This window comes from Tetrao urogallus, assembly GCF_951394365.1.
Source record: "Tetrao urogallus genome assembly, chromosome: 2".
Lineage (NCBI taxonomy): Eukaryota > Metazoa > Chordata > Aves > Galliformes > Phasianidae > Tetrao > Tetrao urogallus.
Window position 1 is genome coordinate 15,016,064 of NC_136814.1, and position 8,431 is coordinate 15,024,494.

Consider the following 8,431-nt stretch of genomic DNA (forward strand, 5'->3'; position numbering starts at 1 on the left):
TTCTTCTTCTACTTCTTTGTCTTCTACTTGGAACAGCCTGCCCAGGGAGGTAGGTGGTGGAGTCACCATCCTTAGAGGTGTTCAAGGAACATGGAGATGTGTCACTGAGGGACATTGTTAGTGGGCATGGTGGGGATGGGTTGATGGTTGGACGTGGTGATCTTAGTGGTCTCTCCAACCTTAATGATTCTATGATACTGTGCAGGATTTGGTTCAGGGGTGTTGTTATGAAGGCAGCGTGCTCAGAGCATTCCTCTGATGGCTGCTCTGCTTCTCTGGATAAAGAACTACTCTGAGGTGTGCCCATTTCAGGGAGGTTTGGATGCATTTCTGTGCTGATGTGGCAGATTCCAGGACCTCTCCAGAAAGTTTTTCCTGCACACATCGCAATAGTGGGCATGTTGGATGCCTTAACTGTCCAACGATGGTGTGTGTGGAGAGGAGAGCTCCGTATTCAAAGCAGGAATTTTCCTTGTCCAGAAAAAATATGCCCCTTATGGGGTGTATTTGTTTTATATGAGTGACAAACGTGGTTTTCTAAAAGGAAGCATTCTGCATCAACAGCTACAAATGGAGGGATGACCTCGTGCTCAGAGGGGAGCCAGCACATTTTAGGACATGGGAGATGTTTCCACCACGCAGTAGAGACCCAGGAGAGGCTGTCCTCTTCCTGCCTGAACTTCCCTGAAAGGTGGGGTTGTTGCTGCTGCCCTTCTCTCCGAAGTACTTTACAGTCACTTGGAGTGACATACTGGAAATAGTGCATACAGCATGCATGTGGATGTAGCATCGAGGGACGTGGTTTAGTGGGCACAGTGGTGATGGGCTGACAGTTGGACATGGTGATTCCAACTTTTTCCAACTTAAAGATCCTATGATTCTTTGATTCTATGATCACCTCTGCCGAGTGCCTATGCCCACAATTTCTTGGTGTCACTACCCAGACAGCCATTCTCTATATATTGGGCCATGCAATGGGAGTTCTCATAGCTGGGAGCTGTGTTGCGGGCTTGTTTAGATCCTTGCTGGGTTCTTTTCAGCTGGTTACAATTTCCAGATGTTGAGTCAATCAATTGACACAACTTCTTATAAGATGGGAAGTGAGGAAAAACTCTGGTTTCCCCATTACAACCTGGTGGCAGTGGAAGAAGAGAAGTTTGTGTGGCTCTGTACCATCTCACCAGATTTTGTATGTCCTGAAGCATTTGGTGCTTCTTATTAAGGAGCGTCTCTTAAAGTCACATGGACTTCTGTCCAGACAGACTTTCAAGAGGGCCATACAGTTACCTGGACCAGAAAGCAGTCTGAGGATAGGGAGAGGGAGTGCTCTCCCACGCTGAATGTCCCATCCTGAGGATGCAGAAGGCCCTGTGCCTTTTCCAGGCACCTTTTCCTTGCCTGGATGTGAATGCCCTTCCTTCCAAGCTGTGCAAAGCCCTAACCGTGCCGCCTGGTAAAGCATTAGGTAATTTCCTTCCCTCCTCCTCTGGAAGGTGTTTTGATTAGCGTAACCATTGTGTTCCCAAATTAGCTTGTGTTCCCGGCTTTGCCTTTTGGCTGGATTTTCCTGTCACAAGTGTGCTCTGGCACAGTGACACAGCTTTCTACATGCCAGCGTGTTGCCTATGTCCCAGCCACCCAGGTGGCACCAGAGATGCACCAGGGCAAGGCAAGGTCCTAACCCTGATAAATCCGAGCGCTGAAGATGATTGACATGGAGATATGATCAGCTTGGTGCTTATCATAGGACCACAGGATGGCCAGAGTGGGAAGGAACCTCTGGAGTTTACCTGGTCCGGCCTCTGCTTAGGTAGGGCTTGTGCCTCTATTGCCTTGATTATTCACTGAGTCCTCATGTGAGCCTGGTGGAAACGCGGCGAGTCAGCCCCACTGCATGGAAGTTGGACAAGATGACCTTTATATGTCCCTCCCAACTCAAATGATTCTATGATCTGCGGGACTGTGTCTGCTCACGTGGCTCACATGCCACTGGTGCTGGAGATGGGAGAACACTTGCTCACCATGGGATGTTGCAGTTGCACAGCCCTCCCTCTGCTAAGCCTTCAAGTAAATTCTGTGTCAGAACAAGCTTAAGAATGGTCTGCTTAAAACATCTCCAAAGAGGAAGGAGGAACTGATGAACCACGCGGATATTTGACCTTGCTCCCTGCTAAAGCATGTGCTGTCATGCCTTTGGATGGCCTGAAGCAATCTGATGCCAGATTTCGGCTGGACTCAGCGGGAGCCCCAGTATGGCCATGGGGAGAAGAAAGGATGCCACAGGGATGTGATGTTTTTGATGAGGTCAGTGGGCAAAGTGAGAAGTAGCTGGGGAAGAAAGAAAGAGATTATCTTCTCAAAAACTTTGTCAGCTAATTTAACACCCAGATCCTCATCAGTGCTATCTGCTTCTGTGTGAACTGTCACTCATTCCAAGCATAAAGTCACTGAGCTTTTGGCTTCTGGTTGCCATTTCTGCATGCTGGTGTGCTTGGAAAGGTGATGGAAAGAAAAGCTAAAGTACAGATGTGCTCCTTGTGATTGGGTGTAGGTGCCCATACAGATGCGCTACAGATGAGCAGGAGCTGGCCAAGAGCTGAGGAGTCACCTCAGCAGGGACAGCTGCACTGGGATATCCTTGTCATAAAGCCTCTTGCTCCATCAGAGCTGTGTTTTGGGACTGTGTGCTCGTGCTCCCTGTGAGCAAGCCCTGCCAGGAGCCTTTTCTTATAGGCTGAAAAGCTATGGTGTGGTACACGCTTGTTTCTTTGCAAGCATGGCCTCTTAACTCCTGATGTAACAATTTGCTCTTCCTAGCATGTTTCCCATCCTGCTCCCTCTCAGCCTGCATTGTGCTCGTCTGAAGATCTCAGCTCTTGATTCCTTCAGGACCTGGGGAGCCCCATGCAGAGTCCCCTCACCCGCAGTAGGGCTTGTTTGAGGAGCTAAATATATCCCAGCCACAGCTATGAATTTAGGATAACTAATACATCTAACGGAAAGATTTGGAGCTGCTCCAGGGCCAAACAACATTTTCTTCCCCAACAGCCAAAGACTTGTGGATGCAAAAATAACTAGGGACTAAAACTTGAGTTGGAGCAGGGGATTTTCAGACTGAACCCAAGAAAAACTTTCTAGCAGTGAGGATGACCGTGGATGATTGCCAGCATTTTGGTTGTTTTAACACCAGGGTACAGAGCGCTGTGGAGGGGTTGGGCTGGGGTTGGATGCTGCCTTGGGATGAGTTCAGCCCCCCAGCCCCATTCCTGGGCTGTGATGCCTTAAAAAGGGGAGGATAGACAAACCATAGGCACTGGGATGAGGTTTGAACCACCTTGGTGTTGGTGAGCAGAGGACGAGCGAGGGCTTCAGGCAGCTGAGGAATTAATACACGAGGAGCCTGAGGGCATGTCTGTGCCAGTGTGGTCTACATGCCTGATCTGTCTATTTCAGGTCCCTGTGCAGAAGCCATGTTGTCATAATTAGCTGAAATGTTTCTTCGCTAGCATTTCTTTTCCCTCTCATTTTCTCACATTTGTCTGCATGAAACAGTCACTTATTGTCCTGCCATTGTGTTGAGATGTACCAGGCTGTGGACGGGACCTGCTGCTGATCTCAGTTGGCCTCAATAGCACAGCTTGTTCTGTGCTATTGATGGTGATGGTGCAGCAGCAACTGGTGTGAGTCCTAGTGACACCGCTAAGAGCAGCCCCAGTGGCCACTCCATGAGAGGCTCTGGCCACTGAAATGTACTAATGCGTTTTTAACCCCTTTTCTCTTCAATCACATGAAGTATCATTCTGCTCAAATGCTTGATGTTCCCTGAGACCCAGCTCTATGCCCCTATGAAAAGGTCAGATTATCCCTCCTTCCCAGCTACTTCTGTAACAAATGCATTTCTATCTATGATCAATGCCTAATGAGCTCAAAAGCTACTGAGTGCTCCATAACAGAGCCAAAGTGGAGCAGAAAAGGGAGAGAGATGGCTTTGGGCTTGGCTGAAGGTGTGGAGACACAGGAGTTGTCCCCACCAGAGCCCAGACTTTGGATGCAGCTTTGGGTGAAAAGGATAGCTCATGCAATCTTGGGTTACGCAGTAGGCAGCAAACCTCTATTGTTGCCCTTTTGCTGCTCTTTGGCTGATGGTTCCTGCTTGGTTGGGTGGTTGGTTGGTTTGTTGGCTTTCTTTTTTTTTCAGGTAGCTGGTTGGGTTATTTGTTGGTTCGTTCGTTGTTTGGTTTTTTTTGGATGGATGGTTGGTTGGGTGGTTTGCTGGGTGGTTGTTTGAGCAGGTGGTTGATTTTTTGGGTGATTTTGGAGATACAGCCTCATGGAGTTTGGCCTTTGGTCATACTCGAGATGGGTCTCTTATGGTACAGATTGCCAGGTGACAGCATCTCCCAAAGGGCGTCCTGGCTCCTCTCCATCACTTCAGCCATGGTTGCTCCGTTCCATTGTGAATGGAGTCCCTTCAAGTCCTTTCTAAGATATTGAAGCATTTACTTAATTTCCAGCTAGTTAACCCTCTCTGGTGCAAATAGACGCTTGAGTAGTACACCCCGTTTCCTTTTTGTCCCACACAGGACCTCAGTCAGGCCAGGAGGCACACATACCCCTGTGCCCACCACGCCAGGTGTCACTGCACACCGAGAGCGGCTCTGGGCAAGGTTCTGCCTCAGCTCCGGAACCCGAGGCTTATCAGGCTCTGCTCTAAGAGCACGGAGCGCATCGTGCTGATCCCAGCAGCTTCCCGGGCAATCAAACCCTCTTTCTTCCCCGCAAACAGCACTCGGCCAAAGGTCTGCAGAGCTGCACACCACGGGCCGACCTGCTCAGGAACGGCTCGCAAGCCTTTACGTCTGAGTCGGAGCCAGCCAACCCCTCGGAAGCTCCTTTCCCCCTCGCTAACACAGCCAGCTCCGAGCCCGGCTTTCCCCGTACCGGGGCCTACAGCCCCCAGGAGGCGGCGCGCCCGGCCCGCCCCCCGATCTGAGTGGCCCCGCGGTGCGGAGCGGGGCGGGCCCGGCGCGCCCGGCGAGCGAGCGGCAGAAAGTGCCACGACTCCAGACGGGCGCGCGGCGAGCGGGGAGCGACCCGGACGGGTAGGCGGTGGCGGGGCCGGGTCGGGCGGGGGGCGCCGCTTCGCTCGGAGCCGCGGGGGCTCTGCCGGGGACCCCCTCTCTGCACGCACCCCCGGCTGCCGGCTGGGTCCCCGGGGCGCGGCGAGAGGAATTCCCGCACTCCCCCGCGGCGCTGCCGGGGGACCCCGCTCCGGGCTCGGCAGCCCCCGGCCGGCTGTCAGCGCTCCGAGGGGTCCTCTCCGCGCCTCCACGTGCTGGGGGGTCCCGCTGCGAGGGGTCCCGGTCCGTGCCTCTCCGTCCCCCCGGGGGGGTGTCCGGCCGGGATGAATGGCCCGCGGCGTGCAGGGCGGTGCGGAATGGCGACGTGTGCAGGCGGCCGGGGAGGGGCCCGCACCGCCGGATGATGGACGCGGCTACGCCGCCTCTTCCTCCCCCGACCGACCCCTCCTGCGCTCCCCGGACACCCCCGGGGCTCCGTGCCGCGGCCCCGGCTGTCCCGGCCGCATTCCTGTACCCGCAGCTCGACGGGATCCCGTAAGCTGATTACCCGCGGTTACGGAAGGTCACGGCTATGAGACGATCGTGCTTTTTCCGTTCATCGCGCTAGAAAAAAAGACCTCGGGATGTCCTCCTCCTGTTGCAGCGGGGTGCGGGGAGAAACTTCAGGAGCTGCTGGCGGTTTCGTGCTTGGGAAGAAGCTGAAATCTCAGCTCGGAGTCTCGTGTGCTGGGCCGGGCAGCTGCTGGGGGAAGGCAGAGGGAGAGCACCGCTCTGCGGGCTGCACGGAGCCCGGCTCGCTACCCTACGGCCCCACGCACCTCTGCACCTCCTGACTCCAGCGGGAGGTGCTGCTGCGATGCTACAGCCAAGCACAGACCTTGGGTGGCAGCGCGGGAGCTGCAGGGAGCATCTTTCCCTGTCTGCTGCGCTCTTCCAGGGCAGGGCAGCCAACGCGTTCTCCTTTGACTGCGTGGGGAAATGAGATCTCTGTGGCTCCTGTGTGACCTGCTGAGCTCCGTGTGTGTGATGATGGGGCTGCGCACTGCTCTGTGCTTACATCTAGCAGGGCCGAGCGTTCCCAGCTCCGCTTCCATGAACTAATGCTTGGGATAAACAGGAGTGGCTGTGTGAGGAGGGTTTCCTGGGCTGTTATCTGAGATTTGGGGAAGTTTGGCTAGCGAGCAAAAGGCACGCTGAAGAGTTAAAATGTGGATTCATGTGGGTTTTTGCAATGTGAGCTCTGTTTTTTGAATGTGGAAGGCTGGTCGTGTCTGTGCACCGCAGTGTGGGCAGTGGGCTGTAAAAGGCCCTTGCAGGAGAAAACAGTGTGCCCCTCTCCTCTGCTCTGTGTGTAAGGACAGGTATAGGGGACTGCTGTGGGCACAGCTGGTGGGACGACCCAAGTGCAGACTGTGGCTGCCAGGACCTGCGTCATCTTGGGTGTGAGGTTTTGGCCAGGCTCTGGAAAGGTGTTCTGGTGCCAGACTGGGGTTTGCACTGTTTCTTCTTTTTCCCTCCTTGGCTCCACGCAGCTGCTTAGCTGCTTTTGGATGTGGTGACAGCAGCTGGTGGGGTTGGGTGGTGGTTGCCAGGAGTTGGCAGTAAGCCTTCCCTAAGCTGGAGCACCAAATTTGCTCTAAACGTGTATATGTGATAGTATGGGGTTGAGGAGGGTTTATTCTTACCAACATAGGTCACTTTGTTCCGTCTTCTGACAGCTGATGGATGCTTTGGTGTAACTCTAAAACCAGCATTAGATCATGGATATGTGTTCTTCAGCCTTACTTTCTATTTGCTGTGGGGAAGTCCTCCCTTTTCCCCAGTAGGTTGGAACACGTTGCCCAGAAAAGCTGTGGTATCCCATCCCTGGTGACACTCAAAGCCAGGTTGGATGGGACCCTGGGCAACCTGAGCTGGTGGGAAACAGTCTTTCCTGTGGAACTGGATGATCTTCAAGGTCCCCTCCTACCTGTGCCATTCTGTGAGGCTGCCCATCCTGGTGGAGAAGATCCCAAAGCACTCTCCCTGCAGCAAAGACACCTAGCACACTGGGGCAGGGTCTGTGTTATCCGTTGGGAGCTCGGGCAGTGCCTGTTCAGTGCAGGGTGGCTGGGTCCAGCTGGCACAGAGCCTCCTGTTCACTTCAGACAGGGCTGTGAGTTCCCTGCTCCAGCTGTTGGAAAGGAAGAGCCTCCCAGGTCTCTGCCTTCAGGCACTGAGGTTTTGCAAAGATGCTGATCTCCTTAGCTTTATTCTTCTTTTTGCCTCCTCCCCTCCCAGCACCTCCTTCCCTCCCTCCTCCTCAACCCACAACCCATTATACAGAGGAAATTTGATAATGTTTACAGTTAAGTGTGGGGATGGGAACTCCTGATAACTGGGGGCGTTCTGCATTTTTCTGATTATATTTTGAGACAGGATGGTCAGAAACCACATTTTGGCATGTCCTGGAAAGCACTCCTTTGCAGATGAATGGCCCAATTCAGTATCCCAGTCGGGGTTAATGAGCCAGCTTAGGGCCACGTGGAGGTTGTGCCCTGATAGGAAGAACCTGAGTGGGACCTGGTGGGGAAATGATGGTCTTAGGAGTTTGGGACAAGATCTGATTAGGAACTGAGCAGAGTGGAGATGGCAGCACCTTGCAGTGGCTGCTCTCTGCCTGTCCAGTCTCAGCATCCAATGCTGCTTGTGGTGTTTGAGTGGACAAACTGAGCCCCTCTTGCCTGCCAGCTGATAGCAGAGGTGGAAGGAGAAGTGCCACATCCAGAGCTCCCTCCACTCACAAGTCTCACTCACTTCTTCCTGCTGGCATCTGTTGGGGAGATGAGATAATTTATGACTGTGACTCTTTTTCTTTTTTTTTTTTTATTTAATTTTTTTTTTTTTTTTTTAGCACGAGCTTCTGACTTTTATTGCTATTTGCATTTCAAGGAAATGGTTGGAACTTGGTTCTCTACATGGCGTACGTGCGCACAGCCTCGGTGCTGGGTTTTCTCCCCAAGAGCAGCGATCTGGCAGAGTGTGATCACGGCACGTCCATGCTGCAAGAGCTGTTGCAGGGTGGTTGTTTTTGCATTTGGAAGCAAATAAGGAAAGCTGCCCTGTACATGCTTTCATCCTGTTTGTTAGAAGTGCCACAGGTATCGCCCTACAGTCATGCTAAAGCCATCTCAGAGGGCATGCAACAGGTGGTTGCTAGTGCCTGTGATTGCATCCCTCTTCTTCTCTTTCCAACTTTTTTCTTCTGGAGATTGCTACCAGTGAAATTAGTTGCAGCAGTATAACTGGATCACTGAATAGACAGCGTAGTGGAGGAGCACAAGCATAATGATCTGCAGCTTGGTAGCCCT